Genomic DNA, 11569 nt, shown 5'->3' on the forward strand with positions numbered 1-11569 from the left:
GCAGCCCTTTGCTATCTCTGGGGACCTTGTTCCTGCCTGTCCTTTCTGCTTTCCATGGTAGTAGCCTTATTCTAACATTGTCCTCTCTGTGTCCCCAGGATGGCTGTCAGTATTCCTGGTGCTACACCGGCTGCCTCCTTCAAGTCTGGTGGCAGTGAGCGCAACTCTGCTGGCAACTTTTGGGGATGCAGAGGGTCTCCTTTCCCAGAACTCCACAGCATCCTTGTGTCTCACTGGCCTGAACTGGATCATGTGCCATTTGTACACCAATTCCTGTGGCTGGGAAGCTTCACTGATTGGCTGCCCCTGGGGCTGAGGGGAGACAATTCTGTCCTAACAGCATGACCAAGAGTGGGGGAAGGGCAGTACTCCAGAGGAAATGGGGGTTTTATTGTTGTAAAGTGAGGGGAATGGACGCTGGGGCCCTGTAAACATCAGGCTTTGCACAGGGGACAGTGGTGGGGAGAAGAATCAGGTTTGATTAAAGAATCATAGCCCCATATTTGGGCTTGAATATTATAAACTCTCAGATTCCAACTAGGTTCATGAAACTTTCCCTCCTCTGAGGCCTCTGCTAGCTGTGAGGAGGGGAGGGAGCTGTGGCCCCTGGGTGGAGGGCAGTGGGGAAAACCTAAGAGCTCCCACTCTGTTTCTCCTGAGTTCCCAGACCAACACCGTTCCCCACCCCTAGGTTGGCTTTTCTTTCCAGCTCCCACTCTCCAGTGGGCACCTGGGGGCCACAGAGACCACCTGCTAAAAAGGCTGGAAACCTGGGAACCAAGTCCTGGGAAAACACGGGCCCTTGCCTCAGGCTCTGCAGTTGGAGACTTTTTGCCTTTTGGCTCTTATACAACGTTTCAGAGAGCAAACCCTCTACCCGACCCCCACCTCTTGTTATACAGGCCTGCCTCTGTCACTGGGAAGGGGACCAGGCCACAGCAGGGCCTGGAGTGTGTGGCTTCTTGACTTCATGCAGCAAAGATTTCACAACATGAGTCCAGATGGTTTTGAGACTATGTTTATTAAAGCTGGGGATATGAAACAAGGAAGGGCTTAAGGTAGACGAATCAACAGGGAAGAGCCTAGACTGGGCTGTTGAGACCCACTGGAGAGTCGGAGAAAAGGGACCCTTGGAGACAGATTCAGGATGTCAGGCTGGGGACAAGCTGCCACTCTCTGTTGCTCCTCTGGTTGTAGGTCTCGTGGGGACCCAGGGAAGAAAGGCCTGGGCGTGCTCCTGGGAGGGAGAGTGTGCCCTGGGTCCTTTATCTTGAGGGGACTTTTCTTTTATCCTCACCAAGGATATGTTTATTGATTTTAAAGGGAGAGGAAGGAAGAGAGAGAGAAACATCGATGTGTGAGAGAATCATCAATGTGAGAGACGAACATTGATTGGTTGCCTCCCGTATGCACCCTGACCAGGAATCAAACCCGAACCCTAAGTATGTGCCCTGACCGGGAATTGAACCCACAACCCTCTGGTGTGCGGGTAGATGCTCCAAAGAGCTGAGCCACCCAGCCAGGGCTTTATTCTTGAGGGTTTTAAAGGCTGGAGTTTAGGGGAGGGTCCAATAGAATATTCATCAACTTTGTGCTGAGGCGCCAACATGAGATTTATTTCCTTAACTTCATCGATCCTTGGGTATGGTTGGCAAATGGCACTAATTGGGTTTCTGCTATACATCGCCCTAAGTAGGGTGATTTAAGCTATTTACCTTCTGGTTGGGGATAAGAAGTGTAAACCATTTACTCTTAAGTGTCCTTGGTTTAGGGAAGATAGGATTTTGCGATTTACTAGAGGGCTGTAAACTGCTTGGCCGTTTAACCATCTGTCTTAGTTTCCCTACTGCACTCGTCCTGGCTTCCTAGCCTGTCTCACCTCGAAGATATTGTGGGTTTGCTTCCAGACCATTGCAATAAAGTGAGCAATAATCTTTTTTGCTGGTGGAGAGTTTTGCCTTCAATTTGTAAAAAAAAAATACAACAACAACAAAAAAGGCAACATCTGTGAAGCATAATTAAGCAAGGTGCAATAAAATGAGGTCTGCCTGTACAAACATTTTGCCCCCAAACCCACTAATTAAATATACTCTACAAAAAGATATTTTTGCATTACAGTTTCAGATGAAGACACACTCACCATCTGTTTCCTGGACTCTGCCGTCTCTCAGCAGAGATTGTCGTGTGGAACACATCTGAGTCACACACCGTGTCTGCAAGGATAAAACTATTTTGCTTTATTATCACGCACCAGGCGGTGCAGAAAGAGGAAGGGGCGTCTTCCGGGGCTCCTGAGGCTGCTGCCTGCACAGCCGTGTCCGTGTGTTCGGAAGCGCTCTCTGTAAGTCTTCACTCTGCCCTGGCGTTGCTTTTCTCTGCACTAACTGTATTTTTCAGCACAAGATCACCAGGAGCCCTAAAAGGCACGGCCTGAAAGTTGGTCCTCAGAGATGCCTCCCCTCTTGTGCAGGAAAGATAAACTTCATCACATTACATTTTAGGACAAACCATAGGCTGAATTAATTTCAGATCATTGTTTATTGTGTACATAAATTTCTTTCCTTGTTCAATTGCTTTGTATTTTTTTTATCTGTGAGAAACTGAGTGCCTTGGAACGGACTGGAACACACTGTAATTTTTTCATTAAAATTAATTTAAATGTTTTATTTTATTTTTTAGTGTTTCATGCAGCGGCAGCATTTTTAGAAATGAATTAAAGTAATTGAACAAGGGATAGGTGTATTCATCCTGGCCTTCCTGAACTCCACCTCCGTGGGGAGGAGTAGGAGGGGCAACTTGCTAGGGCCTGCAGGTCCAGGGGACAGCCACTGTGTCCCCCTAGGTCTCTGCAGTGGCCTGTGTACAATTCTCCCTAACTCACCTGCAGACTCCTCAAGCTCCTTTATACCCCAGCACCCAGCCCGGTGCTGAGCGCCCTGCTACTTAGTAAATACTGACGATTGAAAAGAAAGGCAGGTGGCAATGTGCTTCCACCAGGAGCTGTACACCTGGGGCTGAGCACCGGCCTCTGGAGATGAGGGGAGAGGGCAGAGGGCCAGCAAGGCCTGGGAGGCTGCCCTCTGGCTGGCCCCTGGGCCCAGCAGTCCTCACTAGCGCATTCCACCCTGGGCCAGGGGCTCACAAGGGCAGGCAAACTAGCCCTATCTCCCCATTGGGTAGTGTCCAGAGGCGCTGGAGGAGCTGGACAGAGACAAATTCCCATCCCATGGGCCTCCAGGAGATTCGGCTGGGAGCAGAAGAGAAGAAGGGAGAGCGCACTGAATCAGAGGCTGACAACTGGGAAAAGTCTGCTGCTCCTACCGCAGTATCTGTTTATTCCTTCTTCCAGTAGTCTGTCTGGAGTGCAAAGACAGTTTCCTTGCAGCTAGAAGTGGTCATATGACTAAGCTTTTAAGAATTTTGCTTAAAGGCAATTGACATACACACTTTACCTCTTCTTATCCATCACTTCTTCTTTTCTGCTGATGGGATGGGGATGAGATGGCCGTGGCTGCAGCAGCCATCTTGAACTATGAGGTGACCCTGGAATGGAGACCATGCATAGCAGAGTAATAAGGGCGGGGGGGGGGGGGGGGGGGACAAGTCCTTGAGAACTGCTTGGAGCAGAACTGCTGCATCATTCCTGAACTACTTTACCCTAGAGAGGAACACACTTTTATCTTGGTTAATTTATTGATATTTTGTCTCTGTTACTTCTGGTCAAATATAATTCTATTTCATTCACATTCTAATCCTGTTACTCTCATAGCAGGCCCAATAAGAAGGTCCTGCGACAGTGGGGTATGGGGGTTATATTAGAGCTCCAAGGCCTGAGGCCATCCCCCAAGGACAAGCTTCCCTCACTCCCCTACCCCTGGAATGCTGCTTCTCATCTCTTCCCAGATTTGTACAAAGACCACCGTCATCAGGATTCCGTAGCTGGAGCAGAGGCTGAGAGAGCACCTGGTCTCACCTCACTCCCTTGGCTAACAGGGACTGTGCACCTATTCTGTGCATGTCTTGGGGATGCAGAGGTAATGAGACATGGCTCCTCCAGAGGTTTTCAGCTTAATGGGGATGATGATAGGTAGGGAGTGCCACAGATGGAGAGTGTGTGTAGGGCGTACATGTGTACAGGGTGTGAAAGGAAAGCCAAAGAGTTGCTTCTTAATGGATAAGCAGAATTTTGCTAGACAGAAAGAGCATTCTAGATGAATGACTTTCAACCTTTTTCATCTCATGGCACACATAAACCAATTACTAAAATTCTGTGGCACACCAAAAAATATATTTTTCTAACCAAAAAAAAAAAAAAAAAAAAAAAAAAGGTGTAATTTTGATTCATTCACACTGGACAGCTATTGTTGTGTTCACTGTTGTCATTTTTTTAAAAGTTGACAATCTAAGGGAAAAGAAGTCAGTGTCTCACTAAACAGTCATGTATTGCATGTTTTAAAAATTCTTGTGGCACACTGGTTGAAAATTGCTCTTCTAGACTGAGGGAAAGGAAAAAACAAATTTGGAAGAGCAGTACCTTCAGGAAACAGCCAGAAATTCCCCAGGGCTGGAATGTGGGGGCCTAGGGCAGGAAGATGGGGAATAGGCTGAAAAGGGAGCTGGGCCTGGCCCTCAGGTCTTGATGCCCCCAGGAGACACTGTGCTCCCACTCCATAAGCAGTGGGGAGCCAGCAGTTTTCCTTGTGGACATTGCAAGGTCAGATTTATGATGCTAGTTTAACCAGTGAGGAAACTAAAGGAAGTGCCCAGCTGGAGTCTGGTCACTCATTTATCATAGGTGCCCCAGTTACACAAGCCCTGGATGTGCAGAGCTGCCAGCCGGCCTGCCCAGAGCCGCTCTCATGGAAGGGGCACATCCGAGGGATCAGGCAAGCCTCTCTGTCCTTCCTCCCAGGTGCCTGGGTCAAGTGTGCAGAAATGCCCCCACTTTATTGGAGCTATAGGAGGTCGACTAAGGGGCCAAGCAGAAAGGGAGGTCACAGGCCTCCTGGGAGCAGGGCTATTAAGGGAAAGGACTTGGCTGAGCCCCAAGGTCCAGAGGTCCATGTTGGCTCCCACTCTGCTCAGGGCCTGGGTGACAGGGATGAGCTGTGGAACTATCCCTGTCAGATCCTCCTTGGTGCTAGACCCTGGCCCAGCACATGGGGACAAATAAAACCCAGTCCTGTCCTCAAGGAGCTCACAACCTGGAAGATGAGATGGATCTGTACAAAAATGGTCATCAACTTTACTTTTTAATCATATTTTATTGATTATGCTATTACAGTTGTCCCAACTTTTACTCTCTTTGCTCCCTCCAGGCAGCACCCCCCACTCCCTCAGGCAGTCCCCACATCATTGTTCATGTCCATGGGTCATGCTTATAAGTTCTTTGGCTACTGCGTTTCCTATACTGTACTTTATATCCCGATGGCTAGTCCGTAACTACCTATTTGTACTTCTTAATCCCCTCACCTCTTCAACCATTCCCCCACACCTACCTCCCATCTGGCTGCCATCAAAATGCTCTCCATATACATGATTCTGTCTCTGTTCTTGTTTGCTTAGTTTGTTTTTTAGATTGAATTGTTGATAGATATGTATTTTCGCCATTTTATTGATCATAGTTTTTTTAAGTATATTTTATTAATTATCCTGTTACAGTTGTCACAGTTTTTTCCCTTTGTCCCCCTCCGCCCAGTAACCCCCTTCCCTCAAGCAATCCACCAGCCCCCTTTAGTTCATATCCATGTGTCATGCATGTAAATTCTTTGGCTTCATCCTTTCCTACACCATTCTTAACTTCCCCCTGTCTATTTTGTTCCTGCCAGCTATGCTTCTTGACACCTGCACCATTTCCCCATTTCTCCCCCTTCCCACTCCCAGCTGATAACCCTCCAAAGGATCCTCATATCTAGGATTCTGTTCCTGTTCTGGTTGTTTGCTTAGTTTGTTTTTGTTTTTATTTTTATTTTTTAGATTCAGTTGTTGATCGTTGTGAGTTTATTGTCATTTTAATGTTCATAGTTTTGATCTTCTTCTTTTTCTTAAACAAGTCCCTTTAATGTTTCATTTAATAGTGGCTTGGTGGTGATGAACTCTTTTCACTTTCCCTTGTCTGGGAAGCACTTCATCTGCCCTTCCATTCTAAGTGATGTCTTTGCTGGATAGAGTAATGTTGGCTGTAGATCCTTGCTTTTCATCACTTTGAATATTTCTTGCCAGTCCCTTCTAGCCTACAAAGTTTCTTTTGAGAAATCAGCTGACAGTTTTATGGGAACCCCCTTGTAGGTAACTAACTGCTTTTCTCTTGCTATTTTTAAGATTCTCTCTTTATCTTTAACCTTTGGCATTTTAATTATGATGTGTCTTGGAGTGAGTCTCTTTGCATCCATCTTGTTTGGGACTCTCTGTGCTTCCTGGACCTGCATGTTTATTTCTTTCACCAAATTAGGAAATATTTCTTTCATTATATTTTCAAATAGATTTCCAATTTCTTGCTCTTTCTCTTCTCTTTCTGGCACCCCTATGACGTAAATGTTGGAATGCTTGAAGTTGTCCCAGAGGCTCCTTACACTGTCTTCATTTTTTTTTTGTATTCTTCTTTTCTTCTTGTTGTTCTGATTGGTTGTTTTTTGCTTTCTTATGTTCCAAATCATTGATCCTCAGCTTCATTCATTCTACTGTTGTTTCCCTGTAAATTGTTTTTTATTTCAATTAGTGTATCCTTCATTTATTTCTTTTTTTTACTTTATTAAAATACTGAGTTTATTTCACATGTATATCTTTGTTTCCCCACCATTTCCATTTGTCTGACCACCACTACTACTATGTCCTATCATAACATTCCATACATACTTAAAACAAAGCAAAGGATGGAGTTCCATCTTTAAAAATTAACAGACATTTTGGATAACACATTCTTGGCAATGGAACCTGGGCAACATTTATCAGACATGGTAGGAAAAGTTCTCATTCTGCATTATAAAAAGGACAGCCAGATATCAACTGTTACAGAAATGAAATAAGACAGAAAATTTTAACAAACTGTTTAAGCTATTTTCTTAAAGAGACTTCCTCCACTGCCAGAGATCTTGAATAGCCTCCTGGTCAGTCATCTGGAAGCAATTCTTCACATAATTGATGAATTTGGCTTCCATTTTGGGAAGTGAACAACTTTTTCTATACTTGCTTGCACTTTTGCTTTTATGTCTTCTACAAAACTAGGTCCTTTTAGCGTTTTAGGAGTTTTTTGAAGGATTTTTGACCTTTTGATCTTGGTGTTGATAGTTTTGAGTCTTTTCCATTCTGGTTTGATTTTTGTTCATTTTTGGCTGGAGTATCTTGTATAGATTCCTTTACTGAAGCTTTTTTTTCAGCTTCCTCATCCTCAAAATCATCATCATCATCATCTTCATGAGCAGCAAGTTTTACTTTTTTCCATGGAATCTTGCTACCATTTTCAGGGGCAGAACGCTTCCTAGACATACTTAGGAGTTTCACATCCTCCTCCTCTTCATCTTCTGACTCTGCATCTTCCTCCACAGCTACTAAGTGTTGTCCTCTAATGTGCACAGGCCCTGAACCACACTTCAATCATAAGACCACAGGTGGTGTTATTTCAAAGCCACCAAGGGAAACCGTTGGCTGTGCAGACATTTTCAGAGTTGCCAGTGTTACTTGAATGAGACTGCCTTTATAATTCATTGCCTCTGCTTCCATGGTGTGCAGTTCATCCTTCGCACCGGCCCCTAAACGGGCCATTTGTAAAGATAATTGGTGCTCATTTTCATCATTATCCACCTTAAAGTGATCATCTTCGTCAGCTTTGAGTTCACAACCAAAAAGATAGTTCTGGGGCCTCAGAGGGCTCATGTCCATGCCCATCGAATCTTCCATGAGGTGGTAGCACGCACTTAGTTGGCAAAGAAGTTGGACGGAGATAAACGACTTCTGTTCCATACACCAGACATGCAGGACAGAATCGCACCAACTATCCTACGTTTCTGACTGGAGCTTTTTTATCTTGCTGAGGTCCTCACTAAGTTCCTTGAGCATCCTTATCACCAGTGTTTTGAACTCTTCATGATAGATTGTTTATCTCTGTTTTGTTTAGTTCTTTTTCTGTGACCTGTTCTCTCATTTGGGCTGTGTTTCTTTGTCTCCTCATTTTGGCAGCTTTCCTGTGTTTGTTTCTATGTATTAGGTAGAGATACTATGACTCCATGTCTTGATAGTGTCACCTAGTGTAGCAGGTGTTCTGTAGGGTCCAGTGACAGAGCCTCCCCTATCATCCAAGCTGGATACTTGAGGTGCGCCCTCTCTGGGGGCTGAGCACATCCTCCTCTTGTAGTTGAGCCTTGGTTGCTGTTGGCAGATCAACGGGAGGGATTACCCAGGCCAGTCAGCTGCAAGGACTGGCTGTGACCACTGACCCCCAACCTCTACCCTCTGTGAAGGATCAGCTGTGTAGGGGCAGGGTGGTGGTGTCCTGACATGGTCTGTAGCTGTCCACTGGGTGTGCAGGCCCTGGGTTGTCCCAGGTGGCACAGGCCAAGGTCAGCCCAAACCTGTGTTTTCCCCGGGAGCTACCCCAGTAGCCACAGGAGTATGGGTGTGACAGAGCTGCACCAAGGACAGAGATAGGACACCCAGGTGCCTTAGCAGGTTGAGTGGGGCTCACATGTGCACCTGTGTTATGCGACCAGGAAGGTGTGAAGTTGCACAGACTACAGAGCCTTCTCTGCCTCTCCACCCTGCACTTCAGGAAGAGTCTTTGTCCCTCAGGCCCCCATAGCACCCCACCACAGAGACCTCTGCCTTTGCTCTAATGTTACTGTTTGGCAACTGGCTACTGGTCTCTTTCCCTCCTGGATTGAGGTTTCTTCAAGGCTATAACAGATTATTGTCCTATTCCCAAAGAGTATTGCACCTGGCATATAATAGGGGCTCAAGAAGTGCCTACTGACTGAACAGGTGCGCTCCAGAACAACACAGGAGCTGAGTCTGTATACACCTGTGGTTCTCTGTGTGTTGGGGGTCGGGGGCATGGGTATGCAATACCCGGTGTGGTCTAGCCTGCATCTCACCTTACCCAGGAAGTTCCTGCCAGGACCAGGAGGAGGGCTGGGTTTTCCTTCCCACTTCATTTGCCTGACAGGTGTTGACAGTTTATCTAACTGATAATGAAGAGGATGAGGGGTGGGGAGTATTTGTGCTAATTCCTTCGTATTTTATTGAATCTACCAATCCTTCATAGCCTGGGGGCCCTGAGAGGGGGTGATTAAAAGATACGTCAGCACATTGGTTACTGCCAATTAACAGACTTCAATATAAACAATTAGTAAAGCCACTATGGGAGGCCAGAGGGAGGGATTTAATGGCCCAGGCTGGACCAGCTCTGCTAGCTGCTGGGCCTCTGGGCCTAGCTATACAGATGGACCTGCCCTAGGGGCAGGTGGTTAGGAGTAATGGATACCTGGGAGGGGGTAGAGAAGAGAGATGCCAGAGGGAGAGTGCTGCAGGGTTGCTCAGCCAAAGATCTGGGGCGTGGGGGTGGGGCTGCGAGTTCCTCCCCACCATGCCAAAAGAGCATAGTCCCAGGAAGGATGGTGGGGACCGGGGCGGGGGCTTGCTGAAATCCCCAGGGACCACCTGTTCCTTGCTCTTTGGACCACACAACCCATACCCTTTTCTTTCTCCCTCCCCACAGCCAGGCAGTAGCCAAACCGACCTGGTCAGGTCTCCTCCCCAACCCAAGGACAAGGGGCCTTCACCGGTTACTGCGCCTCTTAGGAGATGCTGGTATGACTCTTTTCCACTTGCCAGCCTGGCCCCATTGTGGTTTGGTGGCTTGCTTTCTTTAGGATGAATGTGCCACACCTGCCTATGAGTGGCCTTGCCTCTTAGGGGCTGCTTTTAGGGGTCGTGGCATAAACCTCACAAAGATGCCATTCTGTGTCTGCTAATGCCAGGTGCCACTCAACCCCACCTCATGAAATTCTCAAACTGATCTTAGGGGAAGGTGTTACTTAAAGATGGAAAACACTCACCCCGTGGCCTAATCACTCTCAGCCATCAGCGGTGGAGCCTGCGTAGGACTCCGGGTCCTGGCTCCAGGGGCTGTGGACCTTTAGGCTGGGGAAGGCACGCTTGCTCTATAAAGGGTCAAATAGTAAATATTTGAGTTTTTCAGGCCACATACAGTTTGTGTCCCTACCACCCAACACTACTGCCGGTGCTGCAAGAGCTATCTTACACAGTGCCTAAATGAGCATGCGTGGCTACATGCCATAAAACTTCATGGACAATGAAACTTCCATTGTATGTAATTTTAACATTACAAAATGCTATTCTCATTTTGATTATGGTTCTTAACTCAAAGGGTTCACCACCACCTGAGGTGCCGTATTCCAAAATGAGACAGGGCGGTGACAGAGTAATGTTACTTACTTGCAGCAAGTAAAGGAGACAGGAGACTCATACCCAAAGCTCTGTCTCCTGGAAGGGAGGCTTAGCCTATACTTATATACACTATTTTGTCAAACACATGTTGATTTCTTCTTTGCAGTTGGCTAGTTTCATCCTATTTAGTTCCTGTCAGCTCCTCCTGTTTATAGCTGCATCTGCAAAACACTATGCTACATTTTAACATTTAGTAAGACCCAGACCTTGAGACCCTTGTCCTACCTAACAATTCTTTTTCACTCATTTAAAAATGAAAAACCCTTCTTAGCTCACAGACCATACAAAAACAGGTGGCGGACCAGATTTGGCTTAGAAGCCATAGCTTGACAAGATCTGATCTAGACTTTAGGCATTTTTGGGACTCCTTGGGCATCCCAAAGGATGGTCATATCCTGGGATATGACCTCTGGGGGGAGAGACTCTGAAGTCCCAGCATACAGCCTTGCTGGTGGGGAATGGGAAAGACAAAAATGGGATGCCAGAGAACCTGTTTCACCAGAGAGCCAAATCGCCACAGTGTGGGCCATAAAGGACAGAGAGACATGCTGAGAGGTTGGTATGAATGGATGTCAGTACAGACAGACAGACTGACAAGGAGTGATGCCACCAGCTCTCCTGCTGCCCAGCTGGCATAGGTCAGGGCATGGACAAACCAAAATGGCCCAGGACAGCCTCCTGCCATTACATGGGACTGTGGCTGCCTCTGGACTCCAAGATAATTTTTTTATTTATCTCAACTCCAAGATAAATAAGAGGGAACCGACTCAGTGGGAGCTGGGTTGGCTTTCTCTCCTACCCCTGTTCACCTCATTCATTCAGTCACCACACATTTTCTGAGCATCCACAAAGGGTGCTTGTTTTCAGTTTGAAACAAAGCCTCCTAGTTTGCAGCTGTTCTAGGGAATGATCCTAGAGGCCCAGAGCATTGTGTTTGGATTGCCAAGGATGTTCCTGAGCCGCCTGGGAAGTGAATAAATAGAGCACATCCATGTCAACAGAGAAGGTAAGCAGTCTCCTGCGGGAATCTGTGGGTGTCAGCAGAACCGGTCATTTAACAAAGCCAAAGCTCTGTGGAGGCAGCGGGAAGGCTTCGTGTAAAAGGCAG

At 46.7% G+C, this 11569-nt stretch overlaps 1 pseudogene; it reads right to left on the reverse strand.

The window, feature by feature from the left end:
• Positions 1-7061: 7061 nt before the first annotated feature.
• Positions 7062-7896, reverse strand: LOC150006852 (nucleophosmin-like; annotated as a pseudogene).
• Between the last annotated feature and the right edge of the window lie 3673 nt (positions 7897-11569).

The sequence above is a fragment of the Furipterus horrens genome, unplaced genomic scaffold, assembly GCF_987537825.1.
Source record: "Furipterus horrens unplaced genomic scaffold, mFurHor1.1.pri manual_scaffold_6, whole genome shotgun sequence".
Taxonomy (NCBI): Eukaryota; Metazoa; Chordata; class Mammalia; order Chiroptera; family Furipteridae; genus Furipterus; species Furipterus horrens.